Raw genomic sequence first — 23,917 nt, 5'->3', positions numbered from 1 at the left:
TTTTGGCTAGCTTCACCCCACATAACCCGGTCCGGTCGAGCCTCACTAGATGAAGCAAGCTGGCTGCTTATAACGTTAGCTTTGGGCAACAGAGTTAAGTAGCTGGCTAGCTAGTTCAATTTCAATAGGCAAACAACAAGTGGCTACCTAGCTAATACTTACAAGGATTCATATATCATTGCTAAGAATAATGAAAATGACTGCAGTTTCTACTGGCCATTGTTTTCAGACTGGTTGTATTGGTGCTAGCTAGGTACCAAGCTAAAGCTAGCTACCCCAGAAGTTGCAGTCAAACAAATAATGCCTTATTATCAACGCGGTATTGTAAACACATCGTTCGTGGCCGGTGATTAGTTGTTTACAGACTTTTTTTTTGTACAGCTTTGACAGCGCTACCGATAGTAGTGGTGGCGCTTGACTTGCACGTGCAAATTCAGAACACACAACATTCTATAATAGAACTGTGTTATTTGACGTGTCAAATGAAAAGGTTATTTAACACGTCAAATAGTGTTATTTGACATGTATCTTTTTTTTTTACATGCAAACGGCGTTCCATACACCAAAGGCATGTCGAAAATCCACCTTTCCTATATTTTAGCTATATTTCTTATTTTTCACTTTCATTTTCCCTTACAAATGTAGCTAGCTAGTTTAGCTTATTCAAACACCCGGCTCAAACAGAGGGATGCTATGTTAGCTAGCTATCCAACACTGGAACTCTTCCAAGTCAAGATAGGCTTTGGTTTTACAAATCTATTGCCACCTAATGTAACTGCTAAACTGCTTACTGACTGTACACTGTACTAACTGTGTTTGATCAGTGGTGTATTCATTCCGCCGATTCTGTTCAAAAACGTTTCTTAAACAGAAGCAAGCGGACTGAAATGGGGATAGACATACCTGAATTTGTCCAATAGAAACTGTTGGACTAATGATTACACCCTAGATAAGCTAGATGCAGGCTAAATCTTAACCAATGCATTTTATTGTTGAGTTTCCTGCGCAATATCCCCAGACTGCTCTTATTTCACCAAGGAATTTTCTATCACTCACTTCTGTGTCATTTTCTGACATGTACAAAAAAGTCGTCAGCAGCTGTGAACTTCTGAAGCAGCCTCCCTAACACATTCAGCAATAGGCCTGTTTTAGCAATGTCAAAGAGGCTCACAGAGGAGTTAATTACCATATCATTAGCTTGTGTCCTCACTTCTCTGTACAATGGTGGTCCTGACTTCTTGAAGATACACATGATGAAACCCAAACCACTCACAGACACCCACATCCACACATAATTAATGTGGGAAGCCAGTGAAACCTCAGGAGGAACTAAACTCTTAGCTCCAGACTCACTTGACTTGGCTCTCCATCAGTGGAGGCTCCACAGAGGAGGAAGGGGAGGACATTCCTCCTCAGTGAATTTCCCAAAAATAAAAAGTGAAACTTTTAAAAAGTTGTTATCCTTTTTAGATAAAATTCTACAAAATATATTCACGTCACCAAATAATTGAGTAAAGCACACTGTTTTGCAATGGAGGTCTACAGTAGCCTCAACAGCACTTTGTAGGGTAGCTCCATGGTGTAGCCGGAGGACAGCTAGCTTCCATCCTCCCCTGGGTATACTGACTTCAATACAAAACCTAGGAGGCTCATGCTTCTCACCCCCTTCCAAATACTTACACAGTAATTATGACAACTTCTGGAGGACATTCTCCAAACTATCAGAGCTCTTGCAGCATGAACTGACATGTGCCCAAACAATCAGAGAATCAATCTGGTACTGAAAGCATAGCTAGCTAGCACTGTAGTGCATAACATGTGGTGAGTAGTTGACTCAGAGAGAGAGAAAGACAGTTTTGAACCAATAATTTCTTCAAAAATGAAGGGAGAGAGATCACTACCCTACTTAGCAAATGTAGCTAGCTAGTTTAACCTACTCAAACAGAGGGATGCTATGTTAGCTAGCTGGCTATGACTATCCAACACTGGAACTCTTCCAAGTCAAGGTAGGCTTTGGTTTTACAAATGTATTGCCACCGGGGCCCACTGGTGTAAATGTTAAACTGCTTACTGACTGTACACTGTACTAACTGTGTTTGTTTGATCAGTGGTGTATTCATTCCGCCGATTCTATTGAAAAAACGTTTCTTAAACTGAAGCAAAAGGAACGAAACTGGGATAAACCTACCTGAATTTGTACAATAGAAACTCTCATTTGCAACTGTTGGACTAATGACTACACCGTAGATGAGCTAGATGTAATAGAAATAAGGCCATGCTCGTAAACATTTTTTGCGTCATCCCTCATCTTAAACGGCACCGAACGCCACAGGTTCCATACAGTAGTCCTGGACCCAAAGGAGAGAAGGTCGTTTTCAGACAGAACTCACTGTTACTCTCCTCAGTACTCCTTTACCTGAGCTGACCTGCTTGATATAAATACCCGCATCTGAACTCTGGAAATGGGAGCGCTCTGTTAAAAAAACAGCTAAAACAGAGCACTGATCTGATGATCGACCACGGCCCAGTCACTGCACTGCTCCAAATAGCCTGCTCCACATTTAGCAATCAGGGACTGTGAGGAGGTTGAAGGAATTTAAAACGATCACATCTTCAATTCAAGAGTTTCATTCCAAAACGCTATATATCCATTTTCAGAAATGTTGGTAAATGAGCTTTTATTTTTTAAAGAAATTATGAAAGAGATTGCTGTGTTTTTTCACTACCTAATCATGGCATGGGGTTGTTCAATGACATATGTGTTTGTTTAAAATCTATCACTTTATGGTTTCATTTCAGAGATACAAATAATCATGTTTCTTTTGTTGCAAAATGCTATATATCCGCCTCACTCAGAGAAATAAGTAGTACTGCTAGGTTTTACACAAATGTAACAAATAACTACATTTTGAATAAAGAAATGTAGAAATGATACATCTGCGACATCAATATTTAAAATGTAAAATGTCAATACATTTTAAATGTATACATTTGACTTTTTTGTAATTTAGCAGCTGTTCTTATCCATAGCAACTTACAGTAAGTTACACATACAGTAGCCTATGTTTGGGCGGAGCATGACTTCAGCACCCTGGACAGCTCCTCTATCCAATACACAAAATATACAAACCATAAATCTGGTATCGATTTGATGCTAAAGAGACAACTAAGACTTAATTTATATGCAGGTTCATGCACTCTCTGGCACCCTTTTCAAACTACCGTGCCCAGTACAGTTGGGCTTGGGCTTGGTTTGGCTCAGTAGTGTGTGAAGGGTATGGATGAGAGATGGTTGACTTACCCAAAGACATCTTCAAAGTACACACAGCAAGCAGCTGACCATCATGGAACCCCATTGTGCTAAGCTCTAAGGGCTACACCTGATGATGTAATTTATGTTTACTCCAGCAGTCACTCCTAAGTAACTGAGACAAGGTGACGAAGGTGAGCTTTTACGCAACACTGACACCCAACAGGGAAGCATAAAAAGGCAATTTGAACCTGATGCCTGCATGGGCCATCTTATCGAAAGCCACCCATCGCAGTAAACAAAGGTAGCGTGGAGAGGCACATAAAAACAGGGTTAGCGCCGCTAATCTCATTTAGCTAATGTGACTTCATCCCATTCTGAGGGTAGAGCTTAGTATAACTTATAGATAAAGAGGAGCACATTGAAATGGAAAATGACAGACCAGGCTATAGTCTCCAAAAAAGACAGACCACCAAGTATGACATTTTAAAGGCCCAATGCAGTCAAAATTCCTGTGTTTGTATCATATTGTACAACAGCTGATGAAACAAACTGTAAAAATTTTTTTTTTAAATGATCAGTGTTATTTCATGATAGTTGCTGGTTAAAAATACAATCTACAAAGGATCCTCGAATAAGCATATTTTGCATGGGTGGAGTTTCAGCTTGCCTGGTGACATCACCAGGCGGTAAATAAGTTAATAGACCGATAACAAAGAGAGTTTCAAACCTCTCTGCCAATAACAGCTAGTTTTCCGTTTCCAGGTGCGCTTCCCCCCTCCCCTCAGACCACACCTGCACAGACAGACACCTGCACAGTCCTAGCAAAATTCTTGCCATTTTTTTGTGGGGAATTTTACCCCCTTTTTCTCCCCAATTTCGTGGTATCCAATTATTAGTAGTTACTATCTTGTCTCATCGCTACAACTCCCGTACGGGCTTGTGCAAAATATATAGTCCATTGTAGTTCGAAATGTAAGAGCAGACAGTTGGGAAACATGTCTTAAAAACATGTTGGTAACATACAATACAACTCTGTCTGTATGTTCTGTAACGTGTCACCCTAAACAACTAAACAAACCCCATGCCAACACCACCCAACCATTTCCTGGATGTCAGTTGGCTCGCCACCTTGAACCTGAACAGTAGGTATATATCCCAGTTCCTCGCTGTAATCCTAGTCCTGTGATTTGGTTGCGCTGGATGATTGTGCTGCTAAGCCAGATAAAGCCTCTCCACGTTAATCGCAGCTGGGCCTCCGAGTACCAATCTCAGACCTCGACCTCGGAATGGTTGTGGCCAAATCACTGAGTCCAGGGGTGTGTTCATGAGGGCACAACAATGGACAACACAAATGAGCATTTCTAATTGGACAAATTCAGATACTACCTTCCCACTTCACTCCATTTCAGACCATTTTCATGCATAATGAATACCACCCAGATCATCACCTGGGGAAATGAGGCAGGACTATCTGTCTGAGTCTCTGTGTTGGTCTGTATTAGAGGCCAACCGATTATGATTTTTCAATGCCAATACTGATGACGATTATTGGAGGACCAAAAAAAGCCGATACCGATTTAAATCGGCTGAATTGTATATATATATATATATATATATATATATTACAATACTGAATATAATACAAATAAAAATCAATTTAGTCTCAAATGAATAATGAAACATGTTCAATTTGGTTTAAATAATGCAAAAACACAGTGTTGGAGAAGAAAGTAAAAGTGCAATATGTGCCATGTAAAAAAGCTAAAGTTGAAATTCCTTGATAACATATGAAAACTGGTGGTTCCTTTTAACATGAGTCTTCAATATTCCCAGTTAAGAAGTTTTATGTTGTAGTTATTATAGGAATTATGACGTGTCGACTATTTCCCTTTATACCATTTGTATTTCGTATACCTTTGACTATTGGATGTTCTTATAGGCACTATAGTAATGCCAGCGTAATCTCGGGAGTTGATAGGCTTGAAGACATAAACAGCGCTGTGCTTCAGGCATTGCTAAGAGCTGCTGGCAAACACAGTAAAGTGCTGTTTGAATGAATGCTTATGAGCCTGCTGCTGCCTACTACCGCTCAGTCAGACTGCTCTATCAAATATCAAACCAGACTTAATTATAATAAACACACAGAAATACGAGCCTTTGGTCATAAATAATATGGTCAAATCCGTAAACTATCATTTCAAAAACAAAACGTTTATTCTTTCAGTGAAATACGGAACCGTTCCGTATTTTATCAAACGGGTGGCAACCCTAAGTCTAAATATTGCTGTTACATTGCACAACCTTCAATGTTATGTCATAATTATGTAAAATTCTGGCAAATTAATTATGGTCTTGTTAGGAAGAAATGGTCTTCACACAGTTCACAACAAGCCAGACGTCCAAAACTGCTGCATATACCCTGACTCTGCTTGCACAGAAGAGAAGTGACACAATTTCCCTAGTTAGTATTGCATGCATTTATTGCATTTATTTAAACTAATTATGCAGGTTTAAAAATATATACTTCTGTGTGTTGATTTTAAGAAAGGCATTAATGTTCATGGTTAGGTACATTTGTGCAACGATTGTGCTTTTTTCACAAATGTGCTTTTGTTAAATCATCACCCGTTTGGTGAAGTTGAAGTAGCCTGTAATTCGATGGTAAATTAACAGGCACTGCTTTGATCATATGTAACGCACGACAAGCTAGTTAACCTCGTAATATCATCAACCATGTGTAGTTAACTAGTGATTATGTGAAGATGGATTGTTTTTGATAAGATAAGTTTAATATTAGCTAGCAACTTACCATGGCTCCTTGCAGCCACAAGGTCCTTTTGATGCTGCACTCGCATAACAGGTGGTCATCCTGCCACGCAGTCTCCTCGTGGATTGCAATGTAATCGGCCATAATCAGCGTACCACAAAAGGCAGATTACTGATTGTTATGCAGATTACTGATTATTATGAGAACTTTGAAATCAGCCATGCCGATTAATCGGTCGACCTTTCGTCTATATACTACTCTAAGAAGGCTCCCCTTTCTAAGGCTTCTTACCCTATCTGCAGGGACCAGACAGAATAAACTCCAGGAGGCAAACGGTGGGATATAGCCTGGGCTGGCATCATAGTGCTCTGACATCTATGGCCAATCATCTCTGACCAGTGAGGAAGGATGTGCTATAATATACAACAAAGGAAAGGATGAAACTAAGTATATTCACCCTCATTAAGTACAGGGCCAGCTCTAGCCTTTTGGGGGCCCCAAGCGAGATTTGGTTGCCCCCCCCATACAAAAAACATCTGTTATACAGTTAATTTCAATTCTATCAATTTTGCCATGAGGTAGAATCAAATAAAATGTTATTTGTCACATGCTTCGTAAACAACAGGTGTGGTGTTACGTGAAATGCTTTCTTTTACGGGTCCTTCCCAACAATGCAGAGAAAAAAAATAAAGAGAGAAATGTTGCAATTCTACAAATTTTGCCATGACTTAGGCCATGTTAATAATATCTGAGTGAGAGTGTCATGTACTGTCATGTTGTGTCTTGTCTCTGTCCTTTCCCTTCACCCTGTCTCCCTCTGCTGGTCGTTGTTAGGTTACCTTTTCTCCCCCGCTTTTCCCCAGCTGTTCCTTGTCTCCTCTGACTACCCATTCACCCCGTTTCCCACCTGTTCCCTTTTTCCCTCTGATTAGGTCCCTATATCTCTCTCTGTTTCTGTTCCTGTCCTTGTCGGATTCTTGTTTGTTGTGTTTCATGCCTGAGCCAGACTATCGTCATGTTTGCTGTAACCTTGTCCTGTCCTGTCCGAATCTGCCGGTCTATCTGAGCCTACCTATGTTTGGTTATTAAAGAAGCTCTGTTTAAGTTAGTTCGCTTTTGGGTCCTCATTCACTCACCGTAACAGAAGAATCCGACCAAGAATGGACCCAGCGACTTCGGATCCTCTCCACTCAGCCGTCGGGATCCAGGGAGCGATGCTAGGCAGACACGAGCAGGAAGTGTCTGCTGCTCGACATGCCGTTGAGACCCTGGCCACCCAAGTCTCCAACCTCACAGAACAGGTTCACCATCTCCGCCTCGATCCACCGGCCACTTCCAGGGCTTTCGAATCTCCGGAGCCCAGAATCAATAACCCGCCGTGTTACTCTGGGGAGCCCACTGAATGCCGCTCGTTCCTCACCCAGTGTGATATTGTGTTTTCTCTCCAGCCCAACACTTACTCCAGGAGCACTGCTCGTGTCGCCTACGTCATATCTCTCCTTATTGGACGGGCTCGTGAGTGGGGCACGGCAATCTGGGAGGCAAGGGCTGAGTGTACTAACCAGTATCAGGACTTTAAGGAGGAGATGATACGGGTTTTTGATCGATCTGTTTTTGGGGAGGAGGCTTCCAGGGCCCTGTCTTCCCTATGTCAAGGCAATCGATCCATAACAGACTACTCTATTGAGTTTCGCACTCTTGCTGTCTCCAGTGGCTGGAACGAGCCGGCCTTGCTCGCTCGTCTTCTGGAGGGTCTCCGCGCAGAGGTAAAGGATGAGATTCTCTCCCGGGAGGTTCCTTCCAGCGTGGATTCCTTGATTGAACTCGCTATTCGCATTGAGCGACGGGTTGATCTTCGTCACCGAGCTCGTGGAAAGGAGCTCGCGCTCTCCGTCGCCCCCCTCTCCGCATCACTACCATCTTCCTCTGCCGGCTCGGGTGCTGAGCCCATGCAGCTGGGAGGTATCCGCATCTCGACTAAGGAGAGGGAACGGAGAATCACCAACCGCCTCTGTCTCTATTGCGGTTCCGCTGGTCATTTTGTCACTTCATGTCCAGTAAAAGGCCAGAGCTCGTCAGTAAGCGGAGGGCTACTGGTGAGCGCTACTACTCCTGTCTCTCCTTCAAGATCCTGCACTACCTTGTCGGTCCATCTACGCTGGACCGGTTCGTCAGCTTCCTGCAGTGCCTTAATAGACTCTGGGGCGGAGGGCTGTTTTATGGACGAGACCTGGGCTCGGGAACATGACATTCCTCTCAGACAGTTAAAGGAGCCCACGGCCTTGTTCGCCCTGGATGGTAGTCCTCTCCCCAGGATTCAGCGTGAGACGCTACCTTTAACCCTCACTGTTTCTGGTAATCATAGTGAAACCATTTCTTTTTTAATTTTTCGTTCACCTTTTACACCTGTTGTTTTGGGCCATCCCTGGCTAGTTTGTCATAATCCTTCCATTAATTGGTCTAGTAATTCTATCCTCTCCTGGAACGTCTCTTGTCATGTGAAATGTTTAATGTCTGCTATCCCTCCTGTTTCCTCTGTCTCTTCTTCACAGGAGGAGCCTGGTGATTTGACAGGGGTGCCGGAGGAATATCACGATCTGCGCACGGTGTTCAGTCGGTCCAGGGCCACCTCTCTTCCTCCACACCGGTCGTATGATTGTAGTATTGATCTCCTTCCGGGAACCACCCCCCCCCCCGGGGTAGACTATACTCTCTGTCGGCTCCCGAACGTAAGGCTCTCGAAGATTATTTGTCTGTAGCTCTTGACGCCGGTACCATAGTCCCCTCCTCCTCTCCCGCCGGAGCGGGGTTTTTTTTTGTCAAGAAGAAGGACGGGTCTCTGCGCCCCTGCATAGATTATCGAGGGCTGAATGACATAACAGTGAAGAATCGTTATCCGCTTCCTCTTATGTCTTCAGCCTTCGAGATCCTGCAGGGAGCCAGGTTTTTCACTAAGTTGGACCTTCGTAACGCTTACCATCTCGTGCGCATCAGGGAGGGGGACGAGTGGAAGACGGCGTTTAACACTCCGTTAGGGCACTTTGAATACCGGGTTCTTCCTTTCGGCCTCGCTAACGCTCCAGCTGTCTTTCAGGCATTAGTCAATGATGTCCTGAGAGACATGCTGAACATCTTTGTTTTCGTTTACCTTGACGATATCCTGATTTTTTCACCGTCACTCCAGATTCATGTTCAGCACGTTCGACGTGTCCTCCAGCGCCTTTTAGAGAATTGTCTTTTTGTGAAGGCTGAGAAGTGCACTTTTCATGCCTCCTCCGTCACATTTCTCGGTTCTGTTATTTCCGCTGAAGGCATTAAGATGGATCCCGCTAAGGTCCAAGCTGTCATTGATTGGCCCGTCCCTAAGTCACGCGTCGAGCTGCAGCGCTTTCTCGGCTTCGCGAACTTCTATCGTCGTTTCATCCGTAATTTCGGTCAGGTGGCAGCTCCTCTCACAGCCCTTACTTCTGTCAAGACGTGCTTTAAGTGGTCCGTTTCCGCCCAGGGAGCTTTTGATCTCCTCAAGAATCGTTTTACATCCGCTCCTATCCTTGTTACACCTGACGTCTCTAGACAGTTCGTTGTCGAGGTTGACGCGTCAGAGGTGGGCGTGGGAGCCATCCTTTCTCAGCGCTCCCTCTCTGACGACAAGGTCCATCCATGCGCGTATTTTTCTCATCGCCTGTCGCCGTCGGAACGTAACTATGATGTGGGTAACCGCGAACTGCTCGCCATCCGGTTAGCCCTAGGCGAATGGCGACAGTGGTTGGAGGGGGCGACCGTTCCTTTTGTCGTTTGGACTGACCATAGGAACCTTGAGTACATCCGTTCTGCCAAACGACTTAATGCGCGTCAGGCGCGTTGGGCGCTGTTTTTCGCTCGTTTCGAGTTCGTGATTTCTTATCGTCCGGGCTCTAAGAACACCAAGCCTGATGCTTTGTCTCGTCTCTTCAGTTCTTCAGTAGCCTCCACTGACCCCGAGGGGATTCTCCCTGAGGGGCGTGTTGTCGGGTTGACTGTCTGGGGAATTGAGAGGCAGGTAAAACAAGCGCTCACTCACACTCCGTCGCCGCGCGCTTGTCCTAGGAACCTTCTTTTCGTTCCCGTTCCTACTCGTCTGGCCGTTCTTCAGTGGGCTCACTCTGCCAAGTTAGCCGGCCACCCTGGCGTTCGGGGTACGCTTGCTTCCATTCGCCAGCGTTTTTGGTGGCCCACCCGGGAGCATGACACGCGTCGTTTCGTGGCTGCTTGTTCGGTCTGCGCGCAGACTAAGTCCGGTAACTCTCCTCCTGCCGGCCGTCTCAGGCCGCTTCCTATTCCCTCTCGACCGTGGTCTCACATCGCCTTAGATTTTGTCACCGGACTGCCTTCGTCAGCGGGGAAGACTGTTATTCTTACGGTTGTCGATAGGTTCTCTAAGGCGGCTCATTTCATTCCCCTTGCTAAGCTTCCTTCTGCTAAAGAGACGGCACAAATCATCATCGAGAATGTTTTCAGAATTCATGGCCTTCCGTCAGACGTCGTTTCGGACAGAGGTCCGCAATTCACGTCTCAATTTTGGAGGGAGTTTTGCCGTTTGATTGGGGCTTCCGTCAGTCTCTCTTCCGGCTTTCACCCCCAGTCTAACGGTCAAGCAGAACGGGCCAATCAGACTATTGGTCGCATCTTACGCAGTCTTTCTTTTCGTAACCCTGCGTCTTGGTCAGAACAGCTCCCCTGGGCAGAATACGCCCACAACTCGCTTCCTTCGTCTGCGACCGGGCTATCTCCTTTTCAGAGTAGCCTCGGGTACCAGCCTCCGCTGTTCTCATCTCAGTTCGCCGAGTCCAGCGTCCCCTCCGCTCAGGCTTTTGTCCAACGTTGCGAGCGCACCTGGAAGAGGGTCAGGTCTGCACTTTGCCGTTATAGGACGCAGACTGTGAGGGCTGCTAATAAGCGTAGAACTAAGAGTCCTAGATATTGTCGCGGTCAGAGAGTTTGGCTCTCCACTCAGAACCTTCCCCTTAAGACGGCTTCTCGCAAGTTGACCCCGCGGTTCATTGGTCCGTTCCGTATTTCTCGGGTCATTAATCCTGTCGCAGTTCGACTTCTTCTTCCGCGATACCTTCGTCGCGTCCACCCGGTCTTCCATGTCTCCTGCATCAAGCCCGTCCTTCGCGCCCCCGCTCGTCTTCCCCCCCCCCCCCCCCATCCTTGTCGAGGGCGCACCCATCTACAGGGTCCGTAGAATTTTGGACATGCGTCCTCGGGGCCGTGGTCACCAGTACCTCGTAGATTGGGAGGGGTACGGTCCTGAGGAGAGGAGTTGGGTTCCCTCTCGGGACGTGCTGGACCGTGCGCTGATCGAGGATTTCCTCCGTTGCCGCCAGGTTTCCTCCTCGAGTGCGCCAGGAGGCGCTCGGTGAGTGGGGGGGTACTGTCATGTACTGTCATGTTGTGTCTTGTCTCTGTCCTTTCCCTTCACCCTGTCTCCCTCTGCTGGTCGTTGTTAGGTTACCTTTTCTCCCCCGCTTTTCCCCAGCTGTTCCTTGTCTCCTCTGACTACCCATTCACCCCGTTTCCCACCTGTTCCCTTTTTCCCTCTGATTAGGTCCCTATATCTCTCTCTGTTTCTGTTCCTGTCCTTGTCGGATTCTTGTTTGTTGTGTTTCATGCCTGAGCCAGACTATCGTCATGTTTGCTGTAACCTTGTCCTGTCCTGTCCGAATCTGCCGGTCTATCTGAGCCTACCTATGTTTGGTTATTAAAGAAGCTCTGTTTAAGTTAGTTCGCTTTTGGGTCCTCATTCACTCACCGTAACAGAGAGTGACTAACAAAATCAGTGGGGGCCCCCTGGAGGTCAGGGCCCCTGACCCCTGGTCAGTATTCAGCCATAATTACTACAAATTTACAGTGCCTTCAGAAAGTATTCACACCCCTCGACTTTTTTCACATTTTGTTGTGTTACAGCATGAATTTAAAATGGATTAATTTGAGATTTTGTGTCACTTACCACACAATACCCCATAATGTCAAAGTGTAATTATTACAAATGTAATGAAAAATGTGAAGCTGAAATGTCTTGAGTCAATAAGTATTCAACCAATTTGTTATGGAAAAATGTTATTTTTAAGTCAAAAAATAAGTTCACTCACTTTGTAAGCAATAATAGTGTTTAACAGGATTTTTCAGTGACTACCTCATCTATGTACCCCACACATACAATTTTCATACATACATACATACAAAAGGCCCCTCAGTCGAACAGTGAATTTCAAACACAGATTCAACCACAAAGACCAGGGAGATTTTCCAATGCCTCGCAAAGAAGGGCACCTATTGGTAAATGGCAAAACAAAAAGCAGAGATTGAGCATGGCGAAATAATTAATTACACTTTGGATGGTGCATCAATACACCCAGTCACTACAACGATACAGGCGATCTTCCTAACTCAGTTGCTGGAGAGGAAGGAAACCGCTCAGGGATTTCACCATGAGGTCAATGGTGACTTTAAAACAGTTACAGAGTTTAATGGCAGTGATAGGAGGAAATTGAGGATGGATCAACAACATTGTAATTACTCCACAATTAGAAGGAAGCCTGTACAGAATAAACATATTCCAAAACATGCATCCTGTTTAAGACTTCATATTTTCAAGCATGGTGGTGGCTGCATCATGTTATGGGTATGCTTGTCATTGGTATGGACTAAGGAGTTTTATGGGGGAATAAAAATAAATGGAATTGCGCTAAGCACAGGCAAAATCCTAGAGAGAAACCTGGTTCAGTCTGCTTTCTAACAGACACTGGGATACAAATTCACCTTTCAGCAGGACAATAACCTAAAACACAAGGACTGGAGTTGCTTACCAAGACGACATTGGATGTTACTGAGTGGCCTAGTTATAGTTTTGACTTAAATCTGCTTGAAAATCTATGCATGACTTGAAAATGGCTGTCTAGCAATGATAAACAACCAACTTGACAGAGCTTGAAGAATTTTTTTAAAGAATGTGCAAATATTGTACAATCCAGGTGTGCATTGATTCTAGCATGTATTGAGTGTGAATACTTATGTAAATGAGATATCTGTATTTAATTTTCAATAAATTTGCTAACATTTCTAAAAACATGTTTTCACTTTGTCATTATGTGGTGTTGTGTGTTGATGGGTCTGAAAAATATATATTTAATCCATTTTGAATTTAGGTTGTAACACAACAAAATGTGGAATAAGTCAAGGGGTATGAAAGCTTTCTGAAGGGCACTGTAGATAGCTGGCTAGACTGACTTACCAATCTAAAAATTGGCTAATTGAGTGACTGTCATTGAGTGACTGTCAGTGAGTGACTGTCATTGAGTGACTGTCATTGAGTGACTGTCAGTGAGTGACTGTCAGTGACTGACGTAAGAGAAAAACTGCTGATACACAACCAAAAATGTCAAACTTGCACCCTTGTGTGTTCTACTATTCTAACTCATACCAGTAATTTGAGACCCCAACTGAGTTCCTAATTATTATAGTTCTTTGCCGTTTTAAAGCAAGTTTTCTGCAGTTCTACACATTTTGCCATGGGGCGGAGAGAAAATTTGGCAATTTTATTTTAAAAAGTACATGCACTTCTAAAAATGTTGCATTTATTTTGTTTGTTGTTTGACAGCTAATCCCCTGCAATTCTACCCCATTTGAAATGACTTATGCCATGTTATTAATGACATCTGAGTGCGAGTGACAAAAAATGTATGGGGGCCACCTAGAGGTCAGGGTCCCTTGGGAACTTGCCCGGTGTGCCATGATTACTACAAGTTTAGTTAGCTGGCTAGACTAATTTAACAATATAAGAATGGTTAGCTGACAAGGCTAATTGAATGACTGACATAACAATATAAAAATGGCTAATTCACAACCAAATTTTGAACTTGCACCTTGTGTATTCCACTATTCTAACTCTCAACAGTAAGTTGAGACCTAGACTGAGTTCCTAGCCGCCTGGGGCCATAGGCGACCGCTTATGTCGCTTCTGCCTGGAGCCGGCCCGGATTGAGTATCAGGAGATGAAGAGACAAGGAGAACAGAGAAGACACATCGGTGAAGGTATAATAATAGACAATTAAAATACAACAGAGGACATAAAGACAGAGAGAGAGAAAAAAGGCAGTAAAGAAAGTGAGGAGACAGCCAGAAAACCAGACATCCAGAAAAGGGCAACAGTAGGGGTTTGACGCTGTGTCACCGTCTCCTAGAGACCCGGGATGCCCACACTGTGCCAACCATGACATCACCACTGCCATTCGGGGGGCCTACAGCCATTCGGGGGATCCACTGCCACTCGGGGGGCCTACACTGCCAATAAATATCTCACCTCCAACTCTCCTGACCAAACCATCTTTCACTCTTGTTTCACTATATTGCATCCAAAACCATTGCTTCGTTTTCCCTTTACAGTATTCCATCTAGCTCCATGTAGGCTACGGAGGAACTTGACTCTTAGGTAAGAGGCTGCGAGGGGAGACGGAACAGTCATTTCTCAAAAATCATTAAGAATTAGGGAAGTGAATTGTATGATGCCGCAAGACGCAAACGATTAGAAGTTGGTAATGAACACTAATTGCACCACAACTTGTGCTTGTGTAACCACAACTCATCTACAGCCCACACAGCCAGTAACACATCGGAATATCTCTTCTGCATATTGCATGGCAAATGCTCTCAGGGTAGCCAACACACACACACACAATCATAAGGTTTGTGCATCTCCTCTCCATACTTATGTCCAAGAGGTGTCAGTGTTGATGTAATGATTATAAAATGGCTGTCACAAATGAGTCAGATGCACAGTGACATGTCATCCATCCCCATGACAAATCCAAGACAGGGTCACAGGGTTGACTAGACAACAACCAGGGGACACGAATTATGAAAAATACCTGTCAAGGTGACCTTCAGCACAACGACAAGTGATGCCATGATACCATTGCTTAAGGTGAGAAAACCCAGAGAGAGAAAGAACATTCTCCGTCCTTTTCCATCTCACAAATCTTATTTTGGGAATCCAGCAAGCAAGGAGGTGGAAATTCCCATAAAATATCCCATAGATATGCCTCTTCAAGTGAATGTTAAGCGCTATGTAACATTTTTGGACAACAGATTTCCATTATGGAGGTTATGCATTCAAAACTTTTCGGCCCACTCATGTTTTGTCCCTCACTGTATTTGTGATTTGGATTGTGTCCTTACTTGGAGTGTTGAAATGTATGAGTATGTTTGTTGAGGCTTGAGGCATATGTCTTCCCTTCAAGACAAAAGCTCACACAATACACACAAAAAAAAATCAAGAATAGCTGCAACCCATATCATGAGAATGACACCAAGCCAGCATGGTGACAAATCTAATCCTTTCGTTTCCTCGGGGAGAATTTTAGTATGGAACACTACGTCAAAAAAAAATGCAGGGATGTAGGCTACATGAAATTGATCTCCCCAAAAGGACCATCTTTGCTTGCACGGCTCGATTGAGCCCAAGCACCTCAGTGCCTAAAGGTGTGTCAGGCCAATTGGATGCCTGGTACTCCAGGCCTAGTCAGCAGATTTGGGATCAGGATGGGAGATGGAGCAGGACGACCATTGGGGACCAGTGGGAATAGAAGCCTTCAGTAGAGGATCAATGTTTACTGCTGTACTTAGTATTTTACCAAATAGGGCTGTCTTCTGTATATAAACCCTACCTTGTCACAACACAACTGATTGGCTCAAACGCATTAAGAAGGAAAGAAATTCCACAAATTAACTTTTAACCAGGCACACCTGTTAATTGAAATACATTCCAGGTAACTACCTCATGAAGCTGGTTGAGAGAATGTCAAGATTATGCAAAGCTGTCATCAAGGCAAAGGGTGGCTACTTTGATGAATCTAAAATCTAAAATATATTTTGATTTGTTTAGCACTTTTTTTGGTTACTAAATTATTCCATAGGTGTTATTTAATCGTTTTGATGTCTTCATTATTATTATTATTATTATTATTATTATTCTACAATGTAGAAAATAGTACAAATAAAGAAAACCCTTGAATGAATAGGTGTGTCCAGACTTTTGAATGGTACTGTGTGTAATATATATATATATATATATATATATATATATATATATATATATATATATATATCATTAATGACACTGTATGTTCAGATTATAAACATAATTGTATATGTTCCAGCACACATATCAATAACTGTGCTAAACCATGAGTCATGCATTCACCGGACTTTGGGTATATGAACAGGAATAAGCAATTAAGCAACTTCCGCATGGTTGACTTAGGGCTTGATTCAATCAAATCTGCTTTAGCCAACATCCGCATAGCGGTTGTTTTGGCTGTGTCTGCTTTGGAGGGTAAATCAGACCGAGTGCTGTGTGAAACAATGGTGACACAGTACTCAGTCTGGTTAGACCAAGCTAGACAATCTAGCTAGCTAGACTAAATCACAGCTTTATGTAAGGCAACACACATTGGACCATCTTTGAATTATGGATTGTATTTTAGCCAAGCTATTCCGAGCCTTATTACTGTTATTATTGTTGTCTGTGTGTTTGCGTGTGCATGTTTGTTTCTTTGTTTGCATGGCTTCCTTCATGGAATCCTGTTGTTATTCAAAGATTGCACTTCGCTTCAACAAATGAGTTGATCTAAATAAAAGGTCTCCGTGATTACATTAATTCGAACATATTTCCCCAGACGTGCAACATGTCAGCCAGGTCATGAACCAACACTCCTAATCCCGGTGTGAGAGTGGTTCTTTGTTTCAAACCCAATCCCAAATCCTGACAGATTAGGAAGTAAGCACCCTGTTGAGTCAATGATGCACAGTCCAGACGGCAAATTTATGGCGAGACGAACTGACTAGAAATTAAGATACTGTTCTCAACACTTCCTAGTTGGTTTTGGATCAAATTCAGGAATAACACCGACCTCTTGTGTTAATAAAGCAACCAGAATTCGTATTGCACTAAATAGCGATATTAGGCCTAATGTGCAACATAATGTTCTATTATCTCCCGAGATTGCCAAACAATTTGTATGTTGATATAAAGCCCATCGGTCATTAATGTTTCAACCTCTGTGTTGAGAAGTCAGGTTTTTACCATAATTTCCTGGTTTTAAAGTGCACCAAAAATGACACTAACCATAAGCCTTAGCATTTCTGCAGACACAAACAGACCCTGGGTCTGTTCTAACGCGACCACCTGCAAATCTAAGGCTGATTGTTCTTCCTTTGTGGGAGTGGTAGCAAACCAACCTTTATTTGCATGCAATTAACATATATTAATATGTATTACCATTTCTCCCGACAGTGGAAGAACTGTTCATGATCCTTGAACCAGAGGCTAGTTCACCCTCACCACACACAATGAGCGGCAGAGGCTCCCAAACTATTATCAAAAGTCTGGCGAGGCACACTGCAATGTTTCAGACAGCACTCAATCCCCGCTCTTCCAAATATAAAGTGAGGTAGTGGTGTTTGAACTAGGGCTAAGACTCCATCAATTTGAAACTATTAAGTAAGTCGTTGTAGCAAATTATACACGCATAATGACGACGGTAATCGCAACGTCCTTCAATTAGAAATGTATTTAAAATGGATGAAGTTGGATCACCTGATTGTGCCTGTCTGCCAGTTTCAACCAGAATGCTTTGGCAGACCACTACTGTTTATTAAGCTTATGTCTATGGATGTGGAATGGCCAGATAGATTTTTATGGATATGGTTATTTAAATCACTAAATTTCCTATAAACCTGGTAATACGAATTGAATGAATGGGACCGTAAATAAAACACACTCCATAATCTATGTTGCCTACAGCTATGGCAAATGTCTCTATTTGCCTTGGAGGTTGCGTCATGAAATTGACAACCAAAGGGCTTGATTCAATCTGTATCGCAGAAGTCCAGCGCTATAGCGCGATTGAAATTTAAAGGCAATGATGCGGGAACATTGCCATTCACGGTCAAATTTGCACATGACGTCTCAACTGGAAATCACCTTTAAATTTAAACTGCCCTAACTACAGCGATACAGATTGAATTGAGCCCAAAGCCTTCCCAAAGCACACCAGAAAACAGTCTTGTTTTTCCTACAGACCATTGTCCAGTCTACATATCTGCTCAAATTACCATAACCCTATCAGGAAACAAAGCATTTATCCTAGTAAAATGTATGCAAGCTGTGTGGGTTGAACAGTGGGTAGCAACGACAGTGTGACTCAACACAGTAGCCTCAGGCTAAACCTAGCCTTGCTAAGCTAGCCAATAGCTCTACAAAGCTCGATGAAATGCTATAGGCTACGACTGATATGGCTAGCTCATAGAGAGCACCCAAACAGGTTTTATCTAATGCACATTAGCTTTGACTTTTGCCCACAAAAGCATTTAGCTGACTGTCAAGCTGGTGCACTTTCACTTGACTCTGGTGGGTGAGAAAGCTACATTATGTTCAAGTTGTTCTTCGTTGGGATTCAAAGCATTACCCCAAAATGTGTGCCTGCGAGCCTGATTATTTTATTGTAAAAAAAATAAAAAATAAAAATCCCAATGGTAGCCCCTCCACTTTACAGTCATACTAATGGCTAATTCATTAATTTACATACACTTTCATTATATTACAGAAGGAGAATGAATGCAGTATCCTATCAATTCGCTAACATCATTTGAATCCCTCTTTCATCCCTGCTATTCCTCTGTTGATTAGTATTTCCATTCATCATCACTGGTCGTACAGTCGGCAGGCGCAAGCAGATTCATGCACACGCACGCACACACACACACACACACACACACACACACACACACAGGCTGCGTCTGAGTCACACAGACCATTGCTGAGTCACTGGAGGCCTGGGACAGTCCCAATTCACCCAGCACAACACTAGTATCCATAGGTTACAACATTGCTACAGAATCTCAAAGAAAAATGTACTAATCACATCGTATTAAACAGCAGAACAAATAATCTTCATGACACATTTCTTTACAACATTCACAATAACACAGAAAGCATGCTGCCCTAGGCAATAGCTGAACAAAGAAAATCAGTACCAACATTTCTGACATTGACAAACGAGACTAATTCATCCAGTTTACGATTCATGATCTTAAAATCTTTAGAAAATGCACCCATTCCTAAGTGATGTAAACTTTATTATAGTCTATTTGAGAGCTTAGAGGGACGTTTGTGCGTGCTTGTTTTGATTCTCAATTATGTCCTCGATGTACCGAGAGGTAAACACACGTAACGTCGTTCTCAACAACGTATCCATATCACGCCCACTCGCGGTTAAAAAAACATACACCATCCAATCGAGCGGAACGAATCGAACTACAGCTCAAGGCGCCCAGTGGAAACAAACCAGCATTCTATTGCGCCGATTTAATTGCATTCATATCTCAATATATTCAATACTACATCTTAATGAATACCACGGCTACATTTTTTTAAAACTGATACAGTTCAATATTAAAACGAATTATGCCACATGCGCGTGTCTAATCTTCACTTCATAGTGCATTAATCCAGTTACTTTGGACGAGGCAAAGAGTGGTTGAACTCCGTCACCTGAGCGTTCTGTACCGCTCTCCCATATGTCAAGGTAGGTTTAAATAAGTGTCTGATTATTTAATGACTTAGTACTGTCTGGAATTGTTTTCAACAAATTACTGTCACGGCAAATATGCTATTCAAACAATTAGAATTAAATGTGAATTAAAAAGTCAATCTGTACACGGGAATACGGTGGATAAATCCGATGCGTCTAAAAATGGGCTCATGATGTTTCTGATGAAATACATTGAAATGTAATGCAGTCATCTGAGGATAAAGGGAGAGGAGCCAGTCACCCTACGTCACAAGTCTATCGGTACACATCTAGTCTACCATTGATCAATTCCATGCAAACATAAGGATAACGGACTCCATTTTAGGAACGGCTGAACATATAGCCTAATCATTCGGCATATTTTATGTAAAACCGATTTGCCAGGATTACTTGTCATAGACAGATTTACATACCGTTACCGATGCCGAGCCACTTAAGCGTAGAGTCGTGTGTCTAGAAACCAGAGAGGAGCATTGGTGGTGTGCGCGCGGGCGGGGTGAGAAGGAGGAGGATGAGGATGAGGGAGGGAGCGAGCGAGGGATTGGAGAGAAGATTGGCAGATTTTGATACGAATGCAGGCCTGTGGCAAAGCGGAACGGGATGCGGCAACATCATCTGCAGCCACCAACCGCCTATGGTTCAGCTACGACTTTTTGGGCCAGTGAGGGGCGCTATGCGACTCACATATTGCACCAGCTTTAACTCTTCCACTGCTAAGACTAAGCACAAAACATTCTGGTGAGTAAGACAGGGTCGGACTGGGACAACAATTCGGCCCTGTCCGCACCACCAACTCATCCTAAAAACGAAAATCCTACAATATATATACTGCAATTCAGCAAGTATTCACACCACTTGACTTTTGCCACATTTTGTTGTTACAGCCTGAATGTAACATGTATTCAATTTAGATTCTGTGTCACTGACCTACACACAATACCCCATAATATCAAAGTGGAATTATGTTCATCACACATTTTTACAAATTAATAAAAATGAAAAGCTGAAATGTCTTGAGTCAATAAGTATTCAACCCCTTTCTTATGGCAAGCCTAAATAGTTTCAGGAGTAAAAATGTGCTTAACAAGTCACATAATGAGTTGCATGGACTCACTTTGTGTGCAATAATAGTGTTTAAAATGATTTTTGAATGACTACCTCAACTCTGTACCCCACACATATGTAAGGTCCCTCAGTCGAGCAGTGAATTTCAAACCCAGATTTAACCACAAAGACCAGGGAGGTTTTCCAATGGGTGAAAAAATAATAATAAGTCAGACACTGAATATCACTTTGAGCATGGTGAAGTTATTACACTTTGGATGGTGCATCAATACACACAGTCACTACAAAGATACAGGCATCCTTCCTAACTCAGTTGCCGGAGAGGAAGGAACCACTCAGTGATTTCACCATGAGGCCAATGGTGACTTTAAAACAGTTACAGAGTTTATTGGCTGTGATAGGAGAAAACTGAGGATGGATAAACAACATTGTAGTTACTCCACAATACTAACCTTAATGACAGAGTGAAAAGAAGGAAGCCAGTACAGAATACAAATATTCCAAAACATGCACCCGGTTTGCAATAAGGCACTAAATTAAACTGGAAAACAATGTGGCAATTGTTTTAACTTAATGTCCATAATACAAAGTGTTATGTTTGGGGCAAATACAACACATCACTGAGTACCACTCTTTATATTATATTGGTGGCTGCATCATGTTATGGGTATGCTTGTTAGGATCAAAAATAAATTGAATAGAGCTAAGCACAGGCAAAATCCTAAAACACCAGGACTGGAGTTGCTTACCAAGATGACATTAAATGTTCCTGAGTGGCTTAGTTACAGTTTTGACTTGAAAATGGCTGTCTAAGAATGATCAACAACCAACTTGACATAGCTGGAATAACTTTAAAAAGAATGTGAAAATATTGTACGATCCAGGTGTGCAAAGATCTTAGAAACTTACCCAGAAAGACTCACAGCTATAATCACTGCCAAAGGCTATTCTAACATGTATTGACTTGAGGGTGTGAATACTTCATTTTCAATAAATTAGCAAAAAAAAACACGTGGTGATCATCCGTTCACCTACTCTGCATCTCACAAAGACACGGCGGTTGGATCCAAAAATCTCAAATTTGGACTCATCAGACCAAAGGACAGATTTCCACAGGTTTAATGTCCATTGCTCTTGTTTCTTGGCCCAAGCAAGTCTCTTCTTATTATTGGTGTCCTTTATTAGTGGTTTCTTTGCAGCAATTTGACCATGAAGGCCTGATTCATGCAGTCTCCTCTGAACAGTTGATGTTGAGATGTGTCTGTTACTTGAACTATGTGAAGCATTTATTTGCCTCAATTTCTGAGGCTGGTAACTTCAAAGAACTTATACTCCACAGCAGAGGTAACTTTGGGTCTTCCTTTCCTGTGGTGGTCCTCATGAGAGCCAGTTTCATCATAGTGCTTAATGGTTTTTGCAACTGCACTTGAAGAAACTTTAAAAGTTCTTGAAATGTTCCAGATTGACTGGCCTTCATGACTTAAAGTAATGATGGATTGTCGTTTCTCTTTGCTAATTTGAGCTGTTCTTGCCATAATATGGACTTGGTCTGTTAACAAATAGGGCTATCTTCTGTATACCACCACTACACAACTGATTGGCTCAAACGCATTAAGAAGGAAATAACTTCCACAAATGAACTTTTAACAAGGCACCTCTATTGAAATGCATTCCAGGTGACTACCTCATGAAGCTGGTTGAGAGAATGCCAAGAGTGTGCAAAGCTGCAATCAAGGCAAAGGGTGGTTACTTTGAAGAATCTAAAATATATTTTGATTTGGTTAACACTCTTTTGGTTACTACATGATTCCATATGTGTTATTTCAGAGTTTTGATGTCTTCATTATTCTTCTACAATGTAGAAAATAGTCAAAATAAAGAAAAACTCTGGAATGAGTAGGTGTGTCCAAACTGTATATATACAGTACATTCGTAAAATATCCCGACCCCTTGACTTTTTCCACATTTTGTTGCGTTAACAAACAAAAACTTCACACAATTCTGTCATATACGCAAAATGTTTAGACTGGGAAGCATGCGACAGGCTTAAGATAAGTGTTTAACAGGTCATTAACCACATCAATATGATTTTGTAATTTGATCCCCATATGCAATGTAGATGACGCTGCATTAAATCATTCATTTGTGCAGCATGACTGATTTACAGACGATCTGGAACTTAGCCAAAGATTGCCAGCTACAGAGTCAGACGTGGCACCAGTGTAATTCTGAGGGTCATCCAAAACTTATTGTCATTAGCATCTCTTTTGTAAATGAATTAGGGTGAAGTTTCCCCTAGGTACAGATCTAGGATCATCTTCCCCTTCCCCAATCCTAACCTAACCATTATTGGTGGGAATGCAAAACTGGCCCAAGATCAGCGTCTCTGGGCAACTTAACACCTACATCTCACAAGGTATGCTACATTTCACTGCTCAGCAGTGCTCTTTTTAGACCTCACCTAATAACACACACACACCCCAAAGTAAACATTCCTGCCATGGACTATGTTCTGTTACAGTATGTGTCCAGGGCTGATACGCCCCCCATCAACCCAGGGTTGGATTCTGTTTGGCCCACCAGGGTACCATTGATGTGTGTGGTGTGGGAATGGTCTAAGAGATCAATGGGATGATGAGATGGTTGTCATCCCTCTGACCTAAGCTTTATCTCTCTCTCTCGCACTATCTATCCTCCCTCTCACCTTTCCTTCTCCCCTTTTTTTCTATGTATTTCTCCATTTTCTTTCTCCATCTTCTCTCTCTCTCTCTCTCTCTCCGAGCCAGACTACAGTGATATCAGGCCCTGGGATCAATATGAATGTTTTGAATAATTTAATATCTGCTTCAATAATGCATGATGTGTGCACACACATGCACACACAAACACATACATACATACCGTTTTGGAGAGATGGTGCTCTTACACCAGGGTCTGTGCTATCCGGGATCCTTGGGATGTACATACCCCATTGAAGTTTACATTTAAATTGGTTAAGGTCATGGTAAAAGTTATGGTTAAGGTTAGGGTAAGGGTAGGGGTTAGGGTTAAGGTTTAGGGTAGGGACGTCCCAAGAGTACTTCTGTGTGGTAGAATATGCCTATTTCCCAAATAGCACCCTATTTTCTGTATAGTGGGTGGCACCCTATTCCCTTCATAGTGTAGCACTATGTAGGGAATATGGTGCCATTTTGTGCA

General features: G+C 42.7%; 1 protein-coding gene across 2 annotated transcripts in view; it reads right to left on the bottom strand.

Moving 5' to 3' along the window:
• Positions 1–23,917, bottom strand: part of LOC110491898 (uncharacterized) — a 73,463-nt gene that overhangs the window by 24,923 nt on the left and 24,623 nt on the right. Inside the window, exon 1 of one of the 2 annotated variants that reach the window (XM_036950947.2) lies at positions 20,068–20,307. The exons of the other annotated variant lie outside the window; for it this stretch is intronic. The gene's annotated coding sequence lies outside the window, so the exon portion shown is untranslated. Of the gene's footprint in view, positions 1–20,067; positions 20,308–23,917 lie in introns of those variants that run through there. 2 annotated transcript variants of the gene reach the window in all.

The sequence above is a fragment of the Oncorhynchus mykiss genome, chromosome 2 (assembly GCF_057628025.1).
Source record: "Oncorhynchus mykiss isolate SJ-2025 chromosome 2, ASM5762802v1, whole genome shotgun sequence".
NCBI classification, from domain to species: Eukaryota; Metazoa; Chordata; class Actinopteri; order Salmoniformes; family Salmonidae; genus Oncorhynchus; species Oncorhynchus mykiss.
This window is presented reverse-complemented; position numbering and strand designations above follow the sequence as displayed.